We start from the raw sequence: 27387 nt of genomic DNA on the forward strand, positions 1-27387 counted from the left end.
GCCTGAGCGAAAGGTAGGGGTGGCTACCCACTTGGAACTCCGGGGAGCTGTGATATAGAACCACTCCCGCTGCCACAAGCTGGATACCTCCGGGAAGGAACCCTCTGGCCATGGAGCCCCAGCGCTTTCGCTTATTACGGCACCTCCGCACTCTGCGTGCCGCCCCTCGATCATCTTCGGCTTCATATTGAAGGTCTTGAGCCACAGGCCGAAGTGTGGGGTAATGCGGAGGAAGGCCTCACACACGATGATGAACGACAAGATGTGAAGGAGGGAATCTGGGGCCAGATCATGGAAATCCAGCCCATAATAGAACATGAGCCCCCTAACAAAGGGATCCAGAGCGAGGCCTAGCCCTCGGAGGAAGTGAGAGATGAACACCACACTCTCGTTGGGTTCGGGAGTGGGGATGACCTGCCCTTGGGCGGGCAGCCTGTGCGAGATTTCAGCGGTCAGATACCTGGCCTCTCTCAGCTTCTTGATGTCCTCCTCTGTGACAGAGAAAGGCATCCACTGACCTTGGAGGTTCGATCTGAACATGGTTGAAGGCCCGAAGCGCCTGACCTGAGCCTTGGGTGTTGGGACTCGAGGCGGGGGAAGGATTCGATTGAGCATGAGAGGGAAAAAAAGGACAGGCCTTGGCCTCTTTATAAAGAGGGTGAATATCAAGCGTCCCCCTCGTGGCCGTTTGGGACTTGCCTAAAATATGAGGAGTCATACCAACAGGCACGGTTGGGTTACCCACGTCCGTACTGATGAGAATCCCGTAATAAGGAGGGCATGATCTCTGCTTTGACAAGACGTGTCAAGAAAACCGCCTCGCGATATGTGCGGTGCTGGTTGAGAAAAACGGTTTGAATAATGGCCGGGCCATGACGTGATGTCATGCTGTCAAAACATGTCAGCAGATTAGATTTGTGGAAATATTATTCTCTCTACGGTGGTATGTGGAACTTGTTTTGCAGAGCCGGACACTATACTTGTGTTCAAAATCTTCCATGGAGTATTCGGAGGAGGAACCCGCCTTGCAATGCCGAAGACAAAACTGCGCGCCAGACTCATCATCCTTGAAGCCTGGTTCAGGGGCTACTGAGGGAGTCCTGGATTAGGGGGTCTCCGGACAGCCGGACTATATCCTTTGGCCGGACTATTGGACTATGAAGATACAAGATTGAAGACTTCGTCCCGTGTCCGGATGGGACTTTCCTTGGCGTGGAAGGCAAGCTTGGCAATATGGATATGTAGATCTCCTCCCTTGTAACTGACTCTGTGTAACCCTAGCCCCCTCCAGTGTCTATATAAACCAGAGGGTTTAGTCCGTAGGACAACATACAATCATACCATAGGCTAGCTTCTAGGGTTTAGCCTCTACGATCTCGTGGTAGATCAACTCTTGTAATACTCATATCATCAATATCAATCAAGCAGGACGTAGGGTATTACCTCCATCAAGAGGGCCTGAACCTGGGTAAACATCGTGTCCCATGCCTCCTGTTACCATCCGCCTTAGACGCACAGTTCGGGACCCCCCACTCGAGATCTGCCGGTTTTGACACCGACAACCACCACCTCCCGCTTTCGGGCCGCGGTGGCGGAGCAGGTGATGGCCACAGTGGCCGGCAGTGGGGTGGCGTCCATGACGGCCACCTCCCGCCTTCGGGCCGCGGCGGCGGAGAGTGCGATGGCTCTGGCTTTTGACGGTGGTGTGGCGGCAATGGCGGCCGGCAACAGCTGCCGACGGGCATCGGCGGTGGAGCCTGTGGTGGGTGTTCCACGCACACCCAACAGGGACGCCACACGCACTACACTACGCCGGGGATTGCACCGTCGCCGCGGTGTAACCTCCCAGCTGGAGCTGTCCTCTGATGACGGCGAAGTGGCTGAGCAACGATGACGGACTGGTGCCATTGGCGATTGTGGGAGAAGTAGACAAGATAAGCTACAAGGAGGGAGGGGGAAATGCGACGCAGGACTCGCCGGCCGTGAGGGTTTTTATAGCAGGCCGATAAGCATTTGGATTTTGGGGGATTTCACCGAGCGGGGCAGGAAGCTTGTGCGGGAACCTGTGAGGTTGCGCGGGAACGGGCTCATCGACGATTCATTGGCGCCACTGTTTGGCCAAAAGAACGCCCCCGCGCGCTGCGCAAGCTTGCGCTATAAGCCGTCTGCAACAGCGGGGTGACAATACATGCGAGAGAAGGACGAAAGGCCATGTACACATACAGTTAATAAAAAATATTTCCGATTTAATTACCTACTATACCACCGTCCTGGTTTATAAGTATGATTTAACTAATAAAATATGAATGCATGTCGCCAAAGATTATATAGTTGGATTTGTATTTGAACATAGTTTCCAATTATATAATTTTTAAAACATGCATTAACATTTTGTTGGTTAAATTTGAGTGCAAAATATGGCACAGAATATAAAGGAGACTATAGACTAGACAGAGGTGGTAGCACATGGTCGCTCTCTACGTAGCGACGCAACTGTCGGCCGGCTTGTAGGTGACCATTTCCTGCCTGTTCAACTGCTCTATGCGTGTGGTTACTTGCGGTTTAGGCGGCCGCGGTGCGCTCTGCTCGCGTCCTGCCGCACACGCTCTACTCTCGCGTCCCTCCGGGTGCTCTTCCCTCGTCCCTCCACGCGTGTTGCCAGTGTTTGGGGCCGGCGCACTGATATGTCTCCAACGTATCTAGAATTTTTGATTGTTCCATGTTATTATATTATCAACCTTGGATGTTTTATATGCATTTATATGCTATTTTATATGATTTTTGGGACTAACCTATTAACCCAGAGCCCAGTACCAGTTTCTGATTTTACCTTGTTTTAGAGTATCGTAGAAAAGGAAAATCAAACGGAGTCCAATTGACCTGAAACTTCATGGAACTTATTTTTGGAAGGAAAGCAACCCGGGAGACTTGGAGTCCACGTCAAGAAAGCAACAAGGAAGCCACGAGGCAGGGGGCGCACCCACCCCCCTGGGCGCGCCCTCCACCCTCTCGGGCCCCTCGTGGCTCCCCTGACGTACTTCTTCCTCCTATATATCTCCATATACCCTAAAACGATCGAGGAGCAGAATAGATCGGGAGTTCCACCGCCAGAAGCCTCCGTAGCCACCGAAAACCAATCTAGACCCATTCCAGCACCCTGCCGGAGGGGGAGTCCTTCTCCAGTGGCTATCTTCATCATCCCGGTGCTCTCCATGATGAGGATGGAGTAGTTCTCCCTCAGGGCTGAGTGTATGTACCAGTAGTTATGTGTTTGATCTCTCTCTCTCTCTTGTGTTCTTGAGGTGATACGATCTTGATGTATCGCGAGCTTTGCTATTATATTTGGATCCTATGATGTTTTCTCCCCCCTCTACTCTCTTGTAATGGATTGAGTTCCCCCTTTGAAGTTATCTTATCAGATTGAGTCTTTAAAGATTTGAGAACACTTGATGTATGTCTTGCCTTGCGTATCTGTGGTGACAATGGCATATCACGTGATTCACTTGATGTATGTTTTGGTGATCAACTTGCAGGTTCCGCCCATGAACCTATGCATAGGGGTTGGCACACATTTTCGTCGTGATTCTCCGGTATAAACTTTGGGGCACTCTTTGAGGTTATATGTGTTGGTTGAATAGATGAATCTGAGATTGTGTGATGCATATCGTATAATCATACCCATGGATACTTGAGGTGACATTGGAGTATCTAGGTGACATTAGGGTTTTGGTTGATTTGTGTCTTAAGGTGTTATTCTAGTACGAACTCTAGGGCTGTTTGTGACACTTATAGGAATAGCCCAACGGATTGATTGGAAAGAATAACTTTGAGGTGGTTTCATACCCTACCATAATCTCTTCGTTTGTTCTCCACTATTAGTGACTTTGGAGTGACTCTTTGTTGCATGTTGAGGGATAGTTATGTGATCCAATTATGTTATTATTGTTGAGAGAACTTGCACTAGTGAAAGTATGAACCCTAGGCCTTATTTCCTAGCATTGCAATACCGTTTACGCTCACTTTTATCATTAGTTACCTTGCTGTTTTTATATTTTCAGATTACAAAAACTATTATCTACCATCCATATTGCACTTGTATCACCATCTCTTCACCGAACTAGTGCACCTATACAATTTATCATTGTATTGGGTGTGTTGGGGACACAAGATACTCTTTGTTATTTGGTTGCAGGGTTGCTTGAGAGAGACCATCTTCATCCTATGCCTCCTACGGATTGATAAACCTTAGGTCATCCACTTGAGGGAAATTTGCTACTGTCCTACAAACCTCTGCACTTGGAGGCCCAACAATGTCTACAAGAAGAAGGTTGTGTAGTAGACATCAAGATATTTTCTGGCGTCGTTGCCGGGGAGGTGAGTGCTTGAAGGTATATCTTTAGATCTTGCAATCGAGCCTTTTAATTTCTTGTTTTAGCACTAGTTTAGTTTATAAAAGAAAATTAAAAAAATATGGAATTGAGTCTACCTCATACGCTTCATCTTTTTAATATCTTTCGTGAGTATGACGGAAAGGAAAATTGTGCAAAGTGTTAGAAGAAGAATGCATTAAAATGTTCGGCACTAAATCTTTGAATGATGAGCATGATTGCAATGTTGTTAGTATGAACTCCTTCAATATCCATGGTACTAATGATGATTGCACTAGTTATGATGAAAATGTCTCTTATAAACATGTCAATTTTTGTGGAGTGCATTGGGTTTGTAAGTACACACCAAATAGGGAAGATAGATATTGCAAGAGGCATAAGTACTTAGAAACTAAATTGTTGCAAGAAAGGCTAGATGATTGTGCTGAAAATTTAAATTTTCTTGGCCATACTTGTGAGCTTTGCAATGAACGTGGTCATTTAACCATCCGATGCAAATTGTTTCATGATCTAATCGTGTCCAAAAATTGTGATGAGTTGATTTCCCTTGCACATTATAATGAACTTAGCTTGCTTATGGGTTGCGAAGAAATGAAACATATAACTGGGGATCTTCCAGAATTTGCCTGTTATAAACTGCTTGGCTTTGATCTAGAGGAAATTTATATGTATTGTGCGGTGAATTGCATTGAAAATCCTTATATTGCCAATTACATAAAGAAAATAAAATAAATAGAGGATGAATAGAATACTAACAAAAGGGAAGAGACTTCCCAATACCCTTCTATTATTTCTTATGATGAATCAGGTAACAAGGAGGAGCCTCCTATTCAACCAATCTCATTAATAAGGAGCTCCAAAAAGAGGATTGAACCCACACATGATGTGGTGAAGAAGAAGAAAAGAAAAAGGAAGAGAGGTAAAAAGATATCTCTCCCAAATAATGCTGCTCATATTACTATTATGCCTCATGAAAATATAATTGTGGAAGATAATGATACTTCTTATGATTTTGAAAATCTTGTTGGCACTTGCTTGGAAGAATATGATAATTGCTATACTATTGGTGCTATCCATACTATTAATGATGAGAGTGATTATGCTTATGATATGAAAAGGCCCAAGCTTGGGGATGCTATGTTTGATGAAGGTGATGTTTTTGGAATATATTTGCTGCAATTAATTTTTGTCCCAAGCTTGGGGAAGCTATGTTTAATGACGATATTTTTAGTCTCCCAAGTTTTGATATGCAAATTTATAATGATGATAGCATGCCTCCTACCTATGATGATTATTGTGATGATACTTATGCTATAAAAAGTAGTGATTATATTTATAAAACTTGTCATGATTATGATTACCCTTTTTCTGAACATTACTCTTTTAATGTGGAAACAATTTATAGTATTCGAGTCTCTTATGATACTCCCACTATTCCGAATGAGAAGAATCTTGCTTATGTGGAGAGTAATAAAAATTCTATGCTTGTAGATCATGAAAAGAATGCTTTACGTGCTGGTTATATTGTTGAATTCATTCATGACACTACTGAAAATTATTATGAGGGAGGAATATATGCTTGTATGAATTGCAATAATATCAAGTTTCCTCTCTATGTGCTTAAATTTTTAAAGTTATGTTTGTTTTGCCTTCCTATGATAGTTGATTATTGTTCCCATAAGTTGTTTGCTCACAAAATCCCTATGCATAGGAAGTGGGTTAGACTTAAATGTGTTATTCTTCATGATGCTCTCTTTATGTTCCAATTCTTATCCTTTATGTGAGCATCATTGAAATCATCGTGCCTAGCTAGGGGCGTTAAATGATAGCGCTTGTTGGGAGGCAACCCAATTTTATTTTTGTTCCTTGCTTTTTGCTCCTGTTTAGTAATAAATAATTCATATAGCCTCTGTTTAGATGTGGTTTTATGCTTTTAATTAGTGTTTGTGCCAAGTAGAACCTTTGGGAAGACTTGGGGAAAGTCTTGTTGATCATGCTGTAAAAAACAGAAACTTTAGCACTCACGAGAATTGCTGCCATTTTTATTTGGAGGGTGATATTTAGTTAATTCCTTTTGCAGATGATTAATAGATAAATTCCTCACGTTCAGCAATTTATTTTAGAATTTTTGGGGTTCCAGAAGTTTGCGTTAGTTACAGATTACTACAGACTGTTCTGTTTTTCGTGTGTTGTTTGCTTATTTTGATGAATCTATGGCTAGTAAAAGAGTTTATAAACCATAGATAGGTTGGAATACAGTAGGTTTAACACCAATATAAATAAATAATGAGTTCATTACAGTACGTTTAAGTGGTGTTTTCTTTTCTTTCGCTAACGGAGCTTACGAGTTTTCTGTTAAGTTTTGTGTTGTGAAGTTTTCAAGTTTTGGGTAAAGATTCGATGGACTATGGAATAAGGAGTGGCAAGAGCGTAAGCTTGGGGATGCCCAAGGCACCCCAAGGCAATATTCAAGGACAACCAAGAGCCTAAGCTTGGGGATTCCCCGGAAGGCATCCCCTCTTTCGTCTTCGTTCATCGGTAACTTTACTTGGAGCTATATTTTTATTCGCCACATGATATGTTTTTTGCTTGGAGCGTCATTTTATTACATTTTTTTGCTTGCTGTTTGAATAAAATACCAAGATCTGAAATTATTAAATGTTAGAGAGTCTTCATATAGTTGCATAATTGTTTGACTACTCATTGATCTTCACTTATATCTTTTGGAGTAGTTTGTCATTTGCTCTAGTGCTTCACTTATATCTTTTTAGAGCACGGTGGTGGTTTTATTTTATAGAAATAGATGAACTCTCATGCTTCACTTATATTATTTTGAGAGTCCTAAACAGCATGGTAATTTGCTTTGGTTATGAAACTAGTCCTAATATGATGGGCATCCAAGAAGGATATAATAAAAACTTTCATATAAGTGCATTGAATACTAAGAGAAGTTTGATACTTGATGATTGTTTTGAGATATGGAGATAGTGATATCAAAGTTGTGCTAGTTGGGTAGTTGTGAATTTGAGTAATACTTATGTTGAAGTTTGCAAGTCCCGTAGCATGCACGTATGGTAAACATTGTGTAACAAATTTGAAACATGAGGTGTTATTTGATTGTCTTCCTTATGAGTGGCGGTCGGGGACGAGCGATGGTCTTTTCCTACCAATCTATCACCCTAGGAGCATGCACGTAGTGCTTGGTTTTTGATGACTTGTAGATTTTTGCAATAAGTATATGAGTTCTTTATGACTAATGTTGAGTCCATGGATTATACGCACTCTTACCCTTCCATCATTGCTAGCCTCTTCGGTACCGTGCATTGCCCTTTCTCACATTGAGAGTTGGTGCAAACTTCACCGGTGCATCCAAACCCCGTGATATGATACACTCTGTCACACATAAACCTCCTTATATCTTCCACAAAACAGCCACCGTACCTACCTATTATGGCATTTCCATAGCCATTCCGAGATATATTGCCATGCAACTTTCCACCATTCCGTTTATTATGACACACATCATCATTGTCATATTGCTTAGCATGATCATGTAGTTGACATAGTATTTGTGGCAAAGCCACCATTCATAATTATTTCATACATGTCACTCTTGGTTCATTGCATATCCCGGTACACCGTCGGAGGCATTCATATAGAGTCATATCTTGTTCTAAGTATCGAGTTGTAATTCTTGAGTTGTAAGTAAATAGAAGTGTGATGATCATCATTCATAGAGCATTGTCCCCAAAAAAAAGAAAAAAAGGGGAAGGCCCAAAAAAAGAAAAAAAGAAAGGCCAAATAAAAAAGGAAAGGCCAAAAAAAGGGACAATGCTATTATCCTTTTTCCACACTTTTGCTTCAAAGTAGCACCATGATCTTTATGATAGACAGTCTCTTGTGTTGTCACTTTCATATACTAGTGGGAAATTTTCATTATAGAACTTGGCTTGTATATTCCAACAATGGGCCTCCTCAAGTGCCCTAGGTCTTCGTGAGCAAGCAAGTTGGATGCACACCCACTTAGTTCTTTTGTTGAGCTTTCATACATTTATAGCTCTAGTGCATCCGCTGCATGGCAATCCCTACTCCTTGCATTGACATCAATTGATGGGCATCTCCCTAGCCCATTGATTAGCCGCGTCGATGTGAGACTTTCTCCTTTTTGTCTTCTCCACATAACCCCCTCATTATATTCTATTCCACCCATAGTGCTATGTCCATGGCTCGCGCTCATATATTGCGTGAAAGTTTATAGGTTTGAGATTACTAAAGTATGAAACAATTGCTTGGCTTGTCATCGGGGTTGTGCATGATGAGAGCATTCTTGTGTGACGAAAATGGAGCATGACTAAACTATATGATTTTGTAGGGATGAACTTTCTTTGGCCATGTTATTTTGAGAAGACATGATTGCTTAGTTTAGTATGCTTGAAGTATTATTATTTTCTTGTCAATATTAAACTTTTGTCTTGAATCATATGGATCTGAATATTCTTGCTACAATAAAGATAAATACATGATGAATATGTTAGGTAGCATTCCATATCAAAAATTCCGTTTTTATCATTTACCTACTCGAGGAAGAGCAGGAATCAAGCTTGGGGATGCTGATATGCCTCCAACGTATCTATAATTTTTGATTGTTCCATGCTATTATATTATCAACCTTGGATGTTTTATATGCATTTATATGCTATTTTATATGATTTTTGGGACTAATCTATTAACCCAGAGCCCAGAGCCAGTTTCTGTTTTTACCTTGTTTTAGAGTATCGCAGAAAAGGAAAATCAAACGGAGTCCAATTGACCTGAAACTTCACGGAACTTATTTTTGGAAGGAAAGCAACCTGGGAGACTTGGAGTCCACATCAAGAAAGCAACGAGGAAGCCACAAGGCAGGGGGCGCGCCCTCCACCCTCGTGGGCCCCTCGTGGCTCCCCTGATGTACTTCTTCCTCCTATATATCTCCATATACCCTAAAACGATCGAGGAGCAGAATAGATCGGGAGTTCCGCCGCCAGAAGCCTCCGTAGCCACCGAAAACCAATCTAGACCCGTTCTGGCACCCTCCCAGAGGGGGAATCCTTCTCCGGTGTCTATCTTCATCATCCCGGTGCTCTCCATGACGAGGAGGGAGTAGTTCTCCCTCAGGGCTGAGGGTATGTACCAGTAGCTATGTGTTTGATCTCTCTCTCTCGCGCGCGTTCTTGAGGTGATACGATCTTGATGTATCGCGAGCTTTGCTATTATATTTGGATCCTATGATGTTTTCTCCCCCCTCTACTCTCTTGTAATGGATTGAGTTTCCCCTTTGAAGTTATCTTATCGGATTGAGTCTTTAAAGATTTGAGAACACTTGATGTATGTCTTGTCGTGCGTATCTGTGGTGACAATGGGATATCACGTGATTCACTTGATGTATGTTTTGGTGATCAACTTGCGGGTTCCGCCCATGAACCTATGCATAGGGGTTGGCACACGTTTTCATCGTGATTCTCCGGTAGAAACTTTGGGGCACTCTTTGAGGTTCTATGTGTTGGTTGAATAGATGAATCTGAGATTGTGTGATGCATATCGTATAATCATACCCGCGGATACTTGAGGTGACATTGGAGTATCTAGGTGACATTAGGGTTTTGGTTGATTTGTGTCTTAAGGTGTTATTCTAGTACGAACTCTAGGGCTGTTTGTGACACTTATAGGAATAGCCCAACGGATTGATTGGAAAGAATAACTTTGAGGTGGTTTCGTACCCTACCATAATCTCTTCGTTTGTTCTCCGCTATTAGTGACTTTGGAGTGACTCTTTGTTGCATGTTGAGGGATAGTTATGTGATCCAATTATGTTATTATTGTTGAGAGAACTTGCACTAGTGAAAGTATGAACCCTAGGCCTTATTTCCTAGCATTGCAATACCGTTTACGCTCACTTTTATCATTAGTTACCTTGCTGTTTTTATATTTTCAGATTACAAAAACTATTATCTACCATCCATATTGCACTTGTATCACCATCTCTTCGCTGAACTAGTGCACCTATACAATTTACCATTGTGTTGGGTGTGTTGGGTACACAAGAGACTCTTTGTTATTTGGTTGCAGGGTTCCTTGAGAGAGACCATCTTCATCCTACACCTCCTACGGATTGATAAACCTTAGGTCATCCACTTGAGGGAAATTTGCTACTGTCCTACAAACCTCTACACTTGGAGGCCCAACAACATCTACAAGAAGAAGGTTGTGTAGTAGACATCACGCACTATCACGCACGTTCGTGTGCAAGCAGTTGCGCTGGGTGCGGCGCGACGATGCAGTTACCCGCTGCAAAAACTGCCATGCGGACGCGCCGAGAATCCACACCGCCCGGCCCCCTTTTATTCCTGTGGCCATTTAACTTCATCTCTTGTCTCAACGACACAATAAGCACACCTACGAGGACACATACAGAGAGGACATCCAGCGGTTCCAATGGCGCTCCCAGCGGCCGACGACGACAAGGGCAAGCAGTTCACCATGGGTCACGTAGTGGACACCCACGTGAGGGGGAAGGCTGCTACGTCTTGAGCTTGCGTTGGTTTTCCCCGAAGAGGAAGGGATAATGCAGCAGAGTAGCGTAAGTATTTCCCTCAGTTTTTGAGAACCAAGGTATCAATCCAGTAGGAGGCCACGCGCAAGTCCCTCGTACCTACACAACACAAAGAGCTCAACGCAACCAACGCGATTAGGGGTTGTCAATCCCTTCACGGTTACTTACGGAAGTGAGATCCGATAAATAATATTTTTGGTATTTTTGATATAAAGATGCAAAGTGAAAAGTAAAAGGCAAAGTAAAAACAAAACAAGATTAAAGTGATGGAGATTGATATGATGAGAATAGACCCGGGGGGCCATAGGTTTCATTAGTGGCTTCTCTCGAGAGCATAAGTTTTCTATGGTGGGTGAACAAATTACTGTTGAGTAATTGACAGAATTGAGCATAGTTATGAGAATATCTAGGCATGATCATGTATATAGGCATCACGTCTGTGACAAGTAGATCGAAACGATTTTGCATCTACTACTATTACTCCACTCATCGACCGCTATCCAACATGCATCTAGAGTATTAAGTTAAAAACAGAGTAACGCTTTAAGCAAGATGACATGATGTAGAGAGATAAATTCATGCAATATGAAATAAACCCCATCTTGTTATCCTCGATGGCAACGATACAATACGTGTCTTGCTGCCCCTTCTGTCACTGGGAAAGAACATCGCAAGATCGAACCCAAAGCTAAGCACTTCTCCCATGGCAAGAACTACCAATCTAGTTGGCCAAACCAAACGGATAATTCGAAGAGACTTGCAAAGATAACCAATCATACATAAAAAAATTCAGAGAAGATTCAAATATTGTTCATAGATAGACTTGATCATAAACCCACAATTCATCGGTCTCAACAAACACACCGCAAAAGAAGAAGATTACATCGAATAGATCTCCACGAGAGAGGGGGAGAACATTGTATTGAGATCCAAAAAGAGAGAAGAAGCCATCTAGCTACTAACTATGGACCCGAAGGTCTGAGGTAAACTACTCACACTTCATCGGAGGGGCTATGATGATGTAGAAGCTCTCCATGATGACGGCCCTCTCCGGCGAAGCTCCGGAACAGGCCCCAAGATGGGATCTCATGGATACAGAAAGTTGCGGCGGTGGAATTAGGTTTTTGGCTCCTCTTCTGATCGTTTGGGGGTACGTGGGTATATATAGGAGGAAGGAGTACATCGGTGGAGCACCGAGGGGCCCACGAGGCAGGGGGCGTGCCTTGTAAGGGGGGGGGGCGCCCCCTACCCTCGTGACCGCCTCTGGTACTTCTTGGAGTAGGGTCCAAGTCTCCTGGGTCTTATCCGAGAAGAAAATCACGTTCCAAAAAGAATTTTTCTGTTTGGACTCCGTTTGATATTCTATTTCTTCGAAACACTAAAATAGGCAAAAAACAACAATTCTGGGCCGGGCCTTCGGTTAATAGGTTAGCCCAAAAATAATATAAAAGTGGAAAATAAAGCCCAATATAGTCCAAAACAGTAGATAATATAGCATGGAGCAATCAAAAATTATAGATACATTGGAGACGTATCAAGCATCCCCAAGCTTAATTCTTGCTCGTCCTCGAGTAGGTAAATGATAAAAAGAGAATTTTTGATGCGGAGTGCTACTTGGCATAGTTTCAATGCAAAATTTCTTAATTGTGGTATGGATATTCAGATTAGAAAGATTCAAGACAAAAGTTCATATTGACATAAAGAATAATAACACTTCAAGCATACTAATAAAGTAATTATGTCTTCTCAAAATAACATGGCCAAAGAAAGTTATCCCTACAAAATCGTATAGTCTGGCTATGCTCTATCTTCACCACACAAAGTATTTAAATCATGCACAACCCCGATGACAAGCCAAGCAATTGTTTCATACTCTAAATTTTTCAAAACTTTTTCAATCTTCATGCAATACATGAGCGTGAGCCATGGACATAGCACTATGTGGAATAGAAGGGTGGTTGTGGAGAAGACAAAAAGAGGGGAAGATAGTCTCACATCAACTAGGCGTATCAACGGGCTATGGAGAGGCCCATCAATAGATATCAATGTGAGTGAGTAGGGATTGCCATGCAACGGATGCACTAGAGCTATAAGTATATGAAAGCTCATCAAAAGAAACTTAGTGGGTGTGCATCCAACTCGCTTGCTCACGAAGACCTAGGGCAATTTGAGGAAGCCCATCATTGGAATATACAAGCCAAATTCTATAATGAAAAATTCCCACTAGTATATGAAAGTGACATAACGAGAGACTCTCTATCATGAAGATCATGGTGCTACTTTGAAGCACAAGTGTGGAAAAAGGATAGTAACATTGTCCCTTCTCTCTTTTTCTCTCATTTTTTTATTTTATTTGGGACTTTTCTCTTTTTTTTATGGCCTCTTTTTTTTAGTCCGGAGTCTCATCCCGACTTATGGGGGAATCATAGTCTCCATCATCCTTTCCTCACTTGGGACAATGCTCTAGAAAATGATGATCATCACACTTTTATTTTTGTTACAACTCAACAATTACAATTTGATACTTAGAACAAATATGACTCTATATGAATGCCTCCGGCGGTGTACCGGGATATGCAATGAATCAAGAGTGACATGTATGAAAGAATTATGAATGGTGGCTTTGCCACAAATACGATGTCAACTACATGATCATGCTAGCAATATGACAATGATGGAGCGTGTCATAATAAATGGAACGGTGGAAAGTTGCATGGCAATATATCTCGGAATGGCTATGGAAATGCCATGATAGGTAGGTATGGTGTCTGTTTTGAGGAAGGTATATGGTGGGTGTATGATACCGGCGAAAGGTGCGCGGTATTAGAGAGGCTAGCAATGGTGGAAGGATGGGAAAAAGTGCATATAATCCATGGACTCAACATTAGTCATAAAGAACTCATATACTTATTGCAAAAATCTAGAAGTTATCAAAGCAAAGTATTACTCGCATGCTCCTAGGGGGATAGATTGGTAGGAAAAGACCATCGCTCGTCCCCGACCGCCACTCATAAGGAAGACAATCAATAAATAAATTATGCTCCGACTTCATCACATAACGGTTCACCATACGTGCATGCTACGGGAATCACAAACTTTAACACAAGTATTCTTTAAATTCACAACTACTAAACTAGCATAACTCTAATATTATCACCTCCATATCTCAAAACAATTATCATGCTTCAATCTTCTCTTAGTATTCAATGCACTCAAAAGAAAATTTCACATATCTTGAACACCAAGCATATTTATATTAAGCAAATTACCATGCTATTAAGACTCTCAAAATAATTTAAGTGAGGCATGAGAGATCAATAGTTTCTTTAAAACAAACCACCACCATGCTCTAAAAGATCTAAGTGAAGCACATAGAGCAAAATTATAACGCTCAAAAGATATAAGTGAAGCACGTAGAGCAAAACTACATAACTCAAAAGATATAAGTGAAGCACATAGAGTATTCTATCAAATTTTAATTCATAGATGACTCTCTCAAAAGGTGTGTACAGCAAGTATGATTGTAGAATACTAACAAACAAAGACACAAATAATACAAGACGCTCCAAGCAAAACACATATCATGTTGGTGAATAAAAATATAGCTCCAAGTAAATTACCGATGGAAGTGGACGAAAGAGGGGATGCCTTCCGGGGCATCCCCAAGCTTTGAATTTTTGGTGTCCTTGGATTATCTTGGGGGTGCTATGGGAATCCCCAAGCTTAGGCTCTTGCCACTCCTTGTTCCATAATCCATCAAAAGAATTCACCCAAAACTTGAAAACTTCACAACACAAAACTTAAAGTAGAAAACTCGTGAGCTCCGTTAGCGAAAGAAAACAAAAGACCACTTTAAGGTAATGTAATGAACTCATTCTTTATTTATATTGGTGTTAAACCTACTGTATTCGAACTTCTCTATGGATTATAAACTATTTTACTAACCATAGATTCATCAAAATAAGCAAACAACACACGAAAAACAGAATCTGTCAAAAACAGAACAGTCTGTAGTAATCTGTAGCTAGCGCAAGATCTGGAACCCCAAAAATTCTAAAATAAATTGCTGGACGTGAGTAATTTATCTATTATTAATCTTCAAAAATAATTAACTAAATAGCACTCTCCAAATAAATATGACAGCAGTTCTCGTGAGCGCTAAAGTTTCTGTTTTTTACAGCAAGTTCAACAAGACTTTCCCCAAGTCTTCCCAACGGTTCTACTTGGCACAAACACTAATTAAACACACAAAAAAAACAACCAAAACAGAGGCTAAATAATTTATTTATTAAATAACAGCAAGAAAAAATATTGGGATGTCTCCCAACAAGCGCTTTTCTTTAAAGCCTTATAGCTAGGCATTGATAATTTTAATGATGCTCACATGAAAGACAAGAATTGAAGCACAAAAGGAGCATCATAAAGCATGTGACAAACACATCTAAGTCTAACATACTTCCTATGCATAGGCATCTTATAGGCAAACAAATTATCAAGGCAAGCAAAAACTAGCATATGCAAGGAAGAGGAAAGAAACAATAGCAATCTCAACATAACGAGAGGTAATTTAGTAACATGAAAATTTTTAAGACCATATTTTCCTCTCTCATAATAATTACATGTGGGATCATAAGAAAATTCAACAAAATAGCTATCACATAACATATTCTCAACACGATCCACATGCATGCGAAGTTGACACTCTTCCAAAATAGTGGGATTATCATTAACTAAAGTGATGATTTCTCCAAACCCACTTTTATCAAAAACTTCATAAGATTGAACATTCTCCAAATATGTGGGATCTAAAGTTGACACTCTTCCGCACCCACTTTCAATATTATTGCAAACAATATTATCAATCTCATATTCATCATGGGGCTTAAATAAAGTTTCAAGATCATAAGAAGAATCACCCCAATCATGATCATTGCAACAAGTAGTAGACATAGCAAAACTAGCATCCCTAAGCTTAGGGTTTTGCATCTTATTAGCACAATTTACATCAAAAGAATTTATAATAAAATCATTGCAATCATGCTTTTTATTCAAAGATCTATCGTGAAGCACTTCATCACAATTTTCAGATTTACGGAATTCAGGCAAAAGCTTATAAAGATAATCTAGTGCATCCAAATCACTAGGAATTGGTTCATCATAATTGGATCTCTTAAAAAGATTGGCAAGCGGATGAGGATCCATAGATATTGGCTTCTTTGTTTAGGAATAAATATTCAACTATTTTAACCAACGAGCAAACGAGCCAAGTAAGACATCAAGGTAAACGGAAAAGAGAGGGCGAATAAAACGGCAAGGGTGAAGTGGGGGAGAGGAAAACGAGAGGCAAATGGCAAATAATGTAATGCGAGAGATAGGGATTGTGATGGGTACTTGGTATGTTGACTTTTTGCGTAGACTCCCCGGCAACGGCGCCAGAAATCCTTCTTGCTACGTCTTGAGCTTGCGTTGGTTTTCCCCGAAGAGGAAGGGATGATGTAGCAGAGTAGCGTAAGTATTTCCCTCAGTTTTTGAGAACCAAGGTAGCAATCCAGTAGGAGGCCACGCGCAAGTCCCTCGTACCTACACAACACAATGAGCTCAACGCAACCAACGCGATTAGGGGTTGTCAATCCCTTCACGGTTACTTACGGAAGTGAGATCCGATAGATAATATTTTTGGTATTTTTGATATAAAGATGCAAAGTGAAAAGTAAAAGGCAAAGTAAAAACAAAACAAGATTAAAGTGATGGAGATTGATATGATGAGAATAGACCCGGGGGCCATAGGTTTCACTAGTGGATTCTCTCGAGAGCATAAGTTTTCTACGGTGGGTGAACAAATTACTGTTGAGCAATTGACAGAATTGAGCATAGTTATGAGAATATCTAGGCATGATCATGTATATAGGCATCACGTCTGTGACAAGTAGATCAAAACGATTCTGCATCTACTACTATTACTCTACTCATCGACCGCTATCCAGCATGCATCTAGAGTATTAAGTTAAAAACAGAGTAACACTTTAAGCAAGATGACATGATGTAGAGAGATAAATTCATGCAATATGAAATAAACCCCATCTTGTTATCCTCGATGGCAACGATACAATACGTGTCTTGCTGCCCCTTCTGTCACTGGGAAAGAACACCGCAAGATCGAACCCAAAGCTAAGCACTTCTCCCATGGCAAGAACTACCAATCTAGTTGGCCAAACCAAACGGATAATTCGAAGAGACTTGCAAAGATAACCAATCATACATAAAAGAATTCAGAGAAGATTCAAATATTGTTCATAGATAGACTTGATCATAAACCCACAATTCATTGGTCTCAACAAACACACCACAAAAGAAGAAGATTACATCGAATAGATCTCCAGGAGAGAGGGGGAGAACATTGTATTGAGATCCAAAAAGAGAGAAGAAGCCATCTAGCTACTAACTAAGGACCCGAAGGTCTGAGGTAAACTACTCACACTTCATCGGAGGGGCTATGATGATGTAGAAGCCCTCCGTGATGACGGCCCTCTCCGGTGGAGCTCCGGAACAGGCCCCAAGATGGGATCTCGTGGATATAGAAAGTTGCGGCGGTGGAATTAGGTTTTTGGCTCCTCTTTTGATCGTTTGAGGGTACGTGGGTATATATAGGAGGAAGGAGTACGTCGGTGGAGCACCAAGGGGCCCACGAGGCAGGGGGCGCGCCCTGTAGGGGGGGGGGGGCGCCCTCTACCCTCGTGACCGCCTCCGATACTTCTTGGAATAGGGTCCAAGTCTCCTGGGTCTTATCCGAGAAGAAAATCACGTTCCAAAAAGAATTTTTTCAGTTTGGACTCCGTTTGATATTCTGTTTCTTCGAAACACTGAAATAGGCAAAAACAACAATTCTGGGCTGGGCCTCCGGTTAATAGGTTAGTCCCAAAAATATAATAAAAGTGGAAAATAAAGCCCAATATAGTCCAAAACAGTAGATAATATAGCATGGAGCAATCAAAAATTATAGATACGTTGGAGATGTATCAAAGGCCCTCTCGGTAGTGTACACGAATGATTCGGTCTCGGTGGAGAGCTCCATCCAAACTATGGAGCAATTCCTTGCCGAGGACAAGTACCGAGTGGTCGGCTTCGACCTCGAGTACACCATCGGTCGTGCCGTGCATGATCAGAAGGTTGCCGTCACCCAGTTGTGCGTGTGACATGAAGTCCTCTAGGCCTTGCGAGTGTTTCTCCAGGTTTATCAACAACTCCGACTACAGTTTCGATATGGTGGACACCAGCAACGATCTAAAAGCGCTTAAGGTTTCAGACTTGAAATGCTCGAATCTTGTCAACATCCAGCACCACTAAAAGGTCTAGGGCAACAACAAAAACAAAGAACTCCCTGGTTGACCTCACCTCGGCCATCATCGACCCCTACTACGCGAAGATGAAGGAAGAGAGCAATAAGGACAAGAACGCCTGGCACAATGTGTGGCATGAGAGACTGGATGAACAACATGTCAAGTACGCGGCCATGGACGCATACGCAAGCTACGCGATGTACAGGCGGATCGTTGACATGAGGAACTCTCTTCTTCCTGACCCAGACGAGGGATTGAGCCACATAGCAGTGGCGGGAGCGTCACAAGAAGTAGATGACTCGACGGTCATTTCTCCTACTTTAGAATGGATCCAATTGTTTATTGAGGTGCGTGCGAATGATCTGTATAGTCACTTATGTAATTGGATGTTTATTTCAGTTATATATATATACATGTTATTCTACCGTAGACAGAGCAATTCACACGGCTTATTAGCAGCAATCGTCTGTGTTATTATTGGTCTTCGCAAACATTTCTGGTTACGGACCTGTTTGCTGCGTATCACACACACCTTGATCTGGCAGACCATTTTTTTGTTGCCTAGTCACAAACAGTTCTTCCGAGTGAACCGTATGCTCTATATCACACACGCCTTCATCAGGCTGCCCGTTTCTTTTGTTCCACCTCATCGCAAACAGTTCATTGAGCTGAATCGTATGCCCTCCATCGCACACACAACTAAAATCTGAACCGTGTTTGGTAGCTCCTCCATCGCAAACGTTTTGCACCTTTTTTGACGGTTCTTTTACACCACCATTTGCGATTATGGTATCGCACACAGTTTCGTCGAAGGGTCTCTGATCGTAGTGTCGCGTTTGGACCATCCTGCAGTAGTGCTAGTTGGTGCTTTATAAGAGAAGATGGAGACTCAAAATAAAAACAAAAACTACATAAAAGAAAAATAGATAGGCCCTTCGCAGAGGGAAGCAGAGATTTACAGAGGCGCTAGATCTCAAGGTTTATAACATAGATTAAATTATTTTTGAGAGAGGCATGCTTTTCCTGTCAACATCATGACCAAAAGTTTTCAATATCTCCCATGCTGGACTGTAACGCCCCGAGACCGATGTGCCAGGTGTCTTCCTGTTTTTCGCTGTTGTTGCCATGTTATTTGCATCATGTTGCATTTTATCATGTCATCATGTGCATTGTGTGTTTTTCATACATATTAGGTTGTTGGATGTTCCATGCAAGAATCTTGCTTCATCACCTTCTCCTTCCCTCTACTTCCTTCTTTTGGCAAGTGTCTCGTTCCCTTCTCTTTTAATGTTCATCTTTGCCTCAATATTCTAACACCATGCACCTAGCCTCTATGCCAAATTTCATCTCTATTGAAATTGTTTTGGTTAGGGTTTAAAATGGTTCAAGTTTGAATTTAATTCAAACTTGAATTATTTTTACTTCCTTTAAAAATCTCCAAACCAATTTTGTTAAATAGAGCACATTTTCAGGATCACGAGTATATTTTTATATTTCTCTAGTTCCTCTCCTTTTTTTCCTGCTCTTTCCTTTTTGTTTTTCTGTCTGAAGAAATAGAAAAGCAGCAACACCAGCTACCTGGGCCTCGGCCACCCAGCCGGCCCATTAGCTCAGTCGGCCTATAGGCCCATCCAGCACCGGCCCAACTGAACTCCCACCTAAACCTAGCCCATCTCCCTCGAACCCCTCCTCCTCCTTCGTGGTTCATAGCGCCGCCAGGAGAGCATTGCACGCTCACGCATCCCGATCCCCATCTCCCCTCGATCTCTCTTTCTCGCTCGCAGCAGTCCCTTCCCTCGATCCCATCTCTCCCGTACGCCGCGCCACCTCTCCTCTCGATCTCTTCCTCCCTCTGCTGCCCGCGTCCCTGTTCACCTCCATGGCGCTCGCGCCCCATCTCGCTCCAGGGTAAGGAACTCCCCCGCGCGTCTCCCTTCCCGCGCCCGTCCAACAGGCCCCCATGTCGCCGCCTCGCTGCCGCCTCCCCGTCTCCGACGAGCGCCACCCTCTGCTTCCTGTACGGCGACCAGGAGTCTGCTGCATCGCCAGGAGGCCGCCGCATCGCCGGGGACGCCAAGCGTCGCCCTCCTTCCTCTTCTACGCCGGCGCCGTCCATCCTCGTCGCCCCGCTGCATCGCCTGCTTCCTCGTCAAGGCCATGGATGCCTGCAGCCGCCGCCGTCCTACTGCCATTCAGTTCCGGATCAGGCTGACCTCACCCTGCTCTGCTGCCTCCCTGTCATCTTCCTCGAGCAGGAGCTCATGCCTGAGCCCCTCCACTCCTTCTTCCAGCGGGGCCCCGTACCTCCTCCTCGCCAACACGCCGGAGCAAGCCAACATGTCCCTGCCGCTCCGTTCGGAGTTTGCCGGAACCAGGAGCTCGACCTCGAGCCTCTCCATGCGCGTCCGGCACCCCTGCTTCCTCCCACGTCGCCCCTGCCTCGTTGCCTTCTTACCTTTGTGCCCCTCCATGGAACCCAAGCATCGCCGCCGTGCGCTGCATGCCACTGAAGCTCTCGCTGCCATCGTGCACAACCTCTGGCCCCTCTTGTCATTGTCAAGACCCTCCAAATCAGGGAGTACCATGGCCGCCACCGAGACACTTGGATTCACCAAGATCGGCAAGTACCACGACTTACGGCACACGAACGACCACCGCTCCGAATGCCAAGTACCAGGACGTTGAGGACCCGCCAAGTTCATCTACAAACCATGTACGACTACACACCCGAAGTGCGTTGAGTACCTCTACGGAAGACCCGAACGTCTACGAACCGTGTACGATGACCGTTGCTAAGGACCGTCGAGTGAACGTCTACCCACGCCGTGTTTTTTTGACCAAGTTCGATGACGACCTTCGAAGAACCCGGATTCACCAAGTTCCACTACCGTCGCCTTCGGAAACCTCGGATGTGTCAAGTACCTCTTTAAAACGAACGTGTACCACTACCGGCGAGGACCAATAGTACCACTACTTCTTCTACCATCGCCGAACGACTACTTCCTCTACTTCCCTTGACGAACTCGTACCGTCCCGTTTGCACGCTTTGAAGGTATAACCGCCGAGACGACCTTCCGAGAATGAATGCAAGTTGTATGAGATGCTCATGTTCGAACCGTGTCCGAATTGTTGATGCATGTTGCCCCTCTTTTGCCTTGTTACCATCGTCTCGTGGGACACCCGAAATCCGGGAGCGCCCCACCATCTTTTGCATGCATCCGCACACTTCTCCTTTGCATCGGTATCTCAATTGAGTTACCGGAACCGAAACGTTGCCGTGGCACCGTTTTCGTTATCGTCGATGTGGCACCCCTTTTGTTTCTGCCATGATGACAAATGCTTCATAATATGCTCATGCCAACATTTTCATAAAACTTGCATAAACTTGTACATGTCATCCGCATCATGATAATATCACCAAGAATGTTTAAAATTGTTGTTTGCTTTAGATTACTAATGCATATGGGGTTTTACCGGATTTGTTGTTTGTGATATCCGGCCCCATTTAAATTGTTTAGATAGTATAGTTTTGTTATGCTTCACCCTCTTGACATGCTTAACAACATCTAATATTGATGGGTACCTAAATGAGAGAGAACTAAATAAGTCATGTGGTGTTTTCTTCAATATGCAACTCCGTTGCATATTGATCTCCACTTAATGTGTAGTGTTGTTTGTTGCACTTTGCCATGCCATGCCTCATTAAACCGGACTTGCATCATACTTGGTTGTGCATCATGCCATGTTCATGTGTTGGTTGTTTACTATGTTGTTTGCTTCTTTCCGGTGTTGCTTCTTCGAGTTGGTTCCGATAACGTCGCGTTTGTGAGGACCCGTTCGACTACGTCCGTTTGTCTTCTTCATGGACTCGTTCTTCTTCCTTGCGGGATTTCAGGCAAGATGACCATACCCTCAAAATAACTTCTATCTTTGCTTGCTAGTTGCTCGCTCTTTTGCTATGCCTATGCTGCGATACCTACCACTTGCTCATCATGCCTCCTATATTGTTGAGCCAAGCATCTAACCCACCTTGTCCTAGCAAACCGTTGATTGGCTATGTTACTGCTTTGCTCAGCCCCTCTTATAGCATTGTTAGTTGCAGGTGAAGATTGGAGTTTGTTCCTTGTTGGAACATGGATATTTTGTTGGGATATCATAATATCTCTTATTTAATTAATGCATCTATATACTTGGTAAAGGGTGGAAGGCTCGGCCTTATGCCTGGTGTTTTGTTCCACTCTTGCCACCCTAGTTTCCGTCATATCGGTGTTATGTTCCTGAATTTTGCGTTCCTTACGCGGTTGGGTTATAGTGGGAACCCCTTGACAGTTCGCCTTGAATAAAACTCCTCCAGCAATGCCCAACATTGGTTTTACCATTCGCCACCTAGCCTTTTTCCCCTTGGGAGTCGCGCTCCTGAGGGTCATCATTATTTTATCCCCCGGGCCAGTGCTCCTCTGAGTGTTGGTCCAAACTAGAGCCCTGTGCAGCGCCCCCTCGGGGAAACTCGAGGTTTGGTTTTAGTTGTATGGAGCGCTCATCTAAGTGTGCCCTGAGAACGAGATATGTGCAGCTCCTATCAGGATTTGTCGGCACATTCGAGCGGTGTTGCTGGACTTGTTTTACCATTGTCGAGGATGTCTTGTAACCGGGATTCCGAGCCTGATCGGGTCTTCCCGCTAGAAGGAATATCCTTCATTGATCGTGAGAGCTTGTGATGGGCTAAGTTGGGACACCCCTGCAGGGATTGAACTTTCGAAAGCCGTGCCCGCGGTTATGGGCAGATGAGAATTTGTTAATGTCCGGTTGTAGAAAACCTGAAGTTGACCTTAACTAAAATACATCTACCACGTGTGTAACCATGATGGTCTCTTCTCGGCGGAGTCCGGGAAGTGAACACGGTGTTGGAGTTATGTTTGACATAGGTTGTTCTAGGATCACTTCTTGATCATAGTTGTTCGACCGTGCTTTTGCCTTCTCTTCTCGCTCTCATTTGCGTTGTTAGCCACCAAATATGCTAGTCGCTTGCTGCAGCTCCAACTCATACCTTTTACCCTTCCTATAAGCTTAAATAGTCTTGTTCGCGAGGGTGTGAGATTACTGAGTCCCCGTGACTCACAGATACTTCCAAAACCACTTTGCAGGTGCCGATGTTACCGAGCAGGTGACGCAACCAAGCTCAAGGAGGAGCTCGATGAAGATCTTGTCCTTTGTGTTGTTTCCTTCTAGTTGATCAGTAGTGGAGCCCAGTTGGGGTCGATCGGGGATCCGTGTAGCTTTTGGGGTAGTCTTCTTTTATTTTGGGTTCCGTAGTCGGACCTTGATTGTATCTGGTTGATGTAATGCTTTATTCATGTAATTGTGTGAAGTGGCGATTGTAAGCCAACTATGTATCTCTTTCCCTTATGTATTACATGGGTTGTGTGAAGATTACCTCACTTGCGACATTGCTTTCAATGCAGTTATGCCTCTAAGTCCTGCTTTGACACGTGGGAGATATAGCCGCATCGAGGGCGTTACAAGTTGGTATCAGAGCCTTCCCCGACCTTAGGAGCCCCCTGCTTGATCGAATCGCTGGCGTTATTGAGTCTAGAAATGTTTTGAGTCATTTAGGAATTATATATATCGGAGAGTTAGGACTTCTTTTTACTCCCCAGTCCCTTCATCGCTCTGGTGAGGCATCCTGATGTAGAGTTTTGACTCTTCTCTTCTCAAATTTCACTAAAAAAATTTAGGATCACGCGGGTATCTTGGAATCGTTCCGATGGTTTTGTGATGAGAACATTGTTCTTGGTGCCTCCTGTCATTTAGGGGTTGTGGCAGTGTCCCAGGGAGTTGAGCTCCGAGGTGTTGTCGTCATAATTTTATCGTTGCAGTTCTGGAATACCTTAGTTTAGTTTCGCCGACATCGAAAATCTCTTTTATGCAGTTGTTGGTGAGATAACCTCGACGCCACCCAGTACTGGGGCGGGACTTCGGTAGTATTGCCATAACTCATATAACTGATGTTTTTCGAAGGTTGAGGTAAACGATTTCCGAAGGTTTCTTGCTTATGTGTTGAAGGATGGATACAGTTGGATGTAGGATTTGTTAGTTTTGGGTGAGATATTATGCTTCCCCTGTATCCCCAACACCTGATTGCATAACCGGAAAATTTCGGGAGTTTATAAGTGGCAATTCAAGTAGCTCTTAGGATATCTTTCCGACAGATGTATGATATGAAATTGGGGTTCGACGTCTAGTGGTCCGCCTATTCATGGTTGGTTTTACAGTGGTCTCGTTGTGTCTTAAAGAGTCCTTGGCTATGCTGACTCGGGGACGCTTCATATGTCATGTGCACTGCCTTGTACATGATGGTGCTGTACGATCGAGCCCATCTGGGCCCCACCATGAAAACTTCGGACGAAATCTCTATCATATGTTTGTTCTAGCTTATTTCGTAAGCCAATCCTTTGTTTTGTTTTGAGTTGTGGTATTCGAGTTGCTTCAATGTCAAATTTTGATTCCATCACTTTCCTAAGCGGTGTTCTCATGTTCCTATGGGAATACTAATCCTTCTCGATCATCGAGTTTGTCATGTCAATCCTTGCAAGCCGGTGCGATTCTCTTCAAGATGATCCTATCATTTGTCACTTCCGTAAGATCAACTCCAAGTCTTCTCAAGGTTGTTTGCTTCATTCGTCCCAAGCTTCCTTTGTTTTTCCCGCCCACCCACCCTTTTTCCTCAAGGACTCGGATTTCTTAATCAAGCATCCTTTTATTCTTGTGAAGTCTCTTCATTCTTTTCTTTCAATATCCTTGTCCGGTGATTCTCATGAAGATTCTAACGGAACCTCAAGTTCATCATTTTTTTTCTTTTCCGATGGATTCAATTCAAGCTTTGTGGATCATATCCTTTTTCCTCGTTTCAAATACCCTCTCATGCCGGTGCTCCTCATATTCATTCACTTCTCGCTATTCTATTATTCCGGAGTGCTGAAGATATCTCGAAGATTCGTGTTTCCACTCTGCTTTCGTTCCAGCTTTTGCGAGGATGTTACCTCATTCAAGCCATTTATTTCAACAGGTGCTTTCTCTCTTAAATCATTCAACGGTGTTTCCTTTCAGTGGGCCCTAACCCACAGGTCTTTTCCCAGGATCTTACCTGACTCTTCCTATTTTCCCGGAGCTATCCTCAAATTCTTTCGAAGTTTGACGTAAGAATGAATTATCATCAGTCAAATGCCTTTATCTAAGATCTCTCAAATTCTTTTCATTGTTGGTTCAACCTTTCCAATTTTAATTCCGGAGTGCCTCAACAATTCTCAGTGGTGGTTCTCGTCATCATTCTCAACACTTGAAGACCGAAGAAGAGCTTTACCTCCATATCTTATCCGTTCTCTCAGAGATTCGTGGTTCTAGTTTGAGGCCATCCTCTCTTTATTGTTTTCGATTATCAGAATTCTTTTCACCTATCCGGAGCAAATTCAGGAGTATTTTTCAGTTTGATCATCCGGAGCCCATCATCTCAGATTTATTCTTTCTTAGCTTTCAGCTATCATTCTCCAAATATTACCGGTGTATCGCTCAAATATCCTCTAATCAGCTCGTGATCTATTCTTTCTCTTGTATCTAAATTCCTTCAAGTATCTTCTTTCGTTTTCCAATTCTTCCCGGTGAATTTGTGCTCTTGCTATTTTCATGTTCAATTCTTACGGTGTTTCATTCAAGATTTCTCTTCCTTTGTTATCATATCAATTCATTCGTTGTTTCTAAATCCTACCAGTGGTTCGTTGAATACCTTCCCAAGTTTGCGCTATATCTATCTTAATCCTTTCTACGAGAATAAGTAGTGTGCCAAATCCATTGTTTTGTCATCAATTTAATTGGTGAAGGATAAACATAATATAATTCTTATTATTGCTTTTTTTCATCGAGTGAATTCAATTCATTATTCTGGACTATCATCAAATTCTCGGTTCCAATTGTTTCATCTATCTTTTCCAGAGTTCCAAGTTTCCACATTATCTCGTCACGGAGATCCATCTAAATCGGTACAAGGATTCACTTTGTGTTTTCAACTTCTCTTTCCTTCCGTTTGATCATTCTTTCGTTTAACGGAGTTCTTCATGGAGTTCTGCATGATGGTTCATCAAGGATTTAATTCCCTTCTCAAAGTGTTCATCAAGATTCTTTTCAGAGGAGCTCAAGATTTCTTCATCTTGCAATCCAGAGTGCAATCCCTTCCACTTTATCTCTTCAGGTGGTGTTATGTCATTTTGACAATTTCTTTCGTGTTTCATGATTCGCAAGTTGTCAGGAATGACATAGTTAAACCCATCAATTTCTTCGAGCATGAGCTCTTCTCAATCCATCAATCTCTTCATCAGAGTATCTTGGTTTATATCTCACCGAAAGCCTTCCATTGGGAATGTTGCTAATTATGGTGCTTATAAATGACCCAAGTTCTTCATTTATCCTTCGGGTGAGTAAGTTTCTCGTCTCCTTGTTGATATCAATCCAATCTATTGTTTTCGTTAGTGGCAGAATTTCACCTCATTGTTCTCCATAAGCCCACTACAACCATGTTATTTTTGTTGTTGGTTTTTCCAACAACTCCGTTCGACCCTTCTTCTAAAGATGCCTCTTCAAGCTCTTTTGTGGCAGAAGTTGGCATTTTCTTCTCAATTCTCCTATTTCAATTATCTATCTTCTATTCTTCCGTTCCGGAGGCATTGTGATGTTGCTCTCCTCAACCCATCTTCTCGGATTTTTAGGACCATGTTCTGTTCGTGCTTATCCTTTTAACCGGAGTGTTGTGTCCCTTTGCTCAAGCTCTTTCATTTTATCAAGTTTTTTATCTCTTTTAAACCGGAGTGTTGTCCGAGATCTTTCTTACCCCTTGTTCCATTCATTCAATGGTTACGGAGGCAGTGTATTGTGATTTCATCAAGTATCTTCTTGTCTTATCAAGTTCTTATTCAATTCCTTTTCGTTTCAATCGGAGTGCTGCCCTAAGTTGTTCTCCCGTGTTCCTCTTTTCTAACGGAGCGTTTTCAGCTTCGTCATCTCCGTTGTATTCTTTTCTCGAAAT

This window comes from Triticum dicoccoides, chromosome 4A (assembly GCF_002162155.2).
Source record: "Triticum dicoccoides isolate Atlit2015 ecotype Zavitan chromosome 4A, WEW_v2.0, whole genome shotgun sequence".
NCBI classification, from domain to species: domain Eukaryota; kingdom Viridiplantae; phylum Streptophyta; class Magnoliopsida; order Poales; family Poaceae; genus Triticum; species Triticum dicoccoides.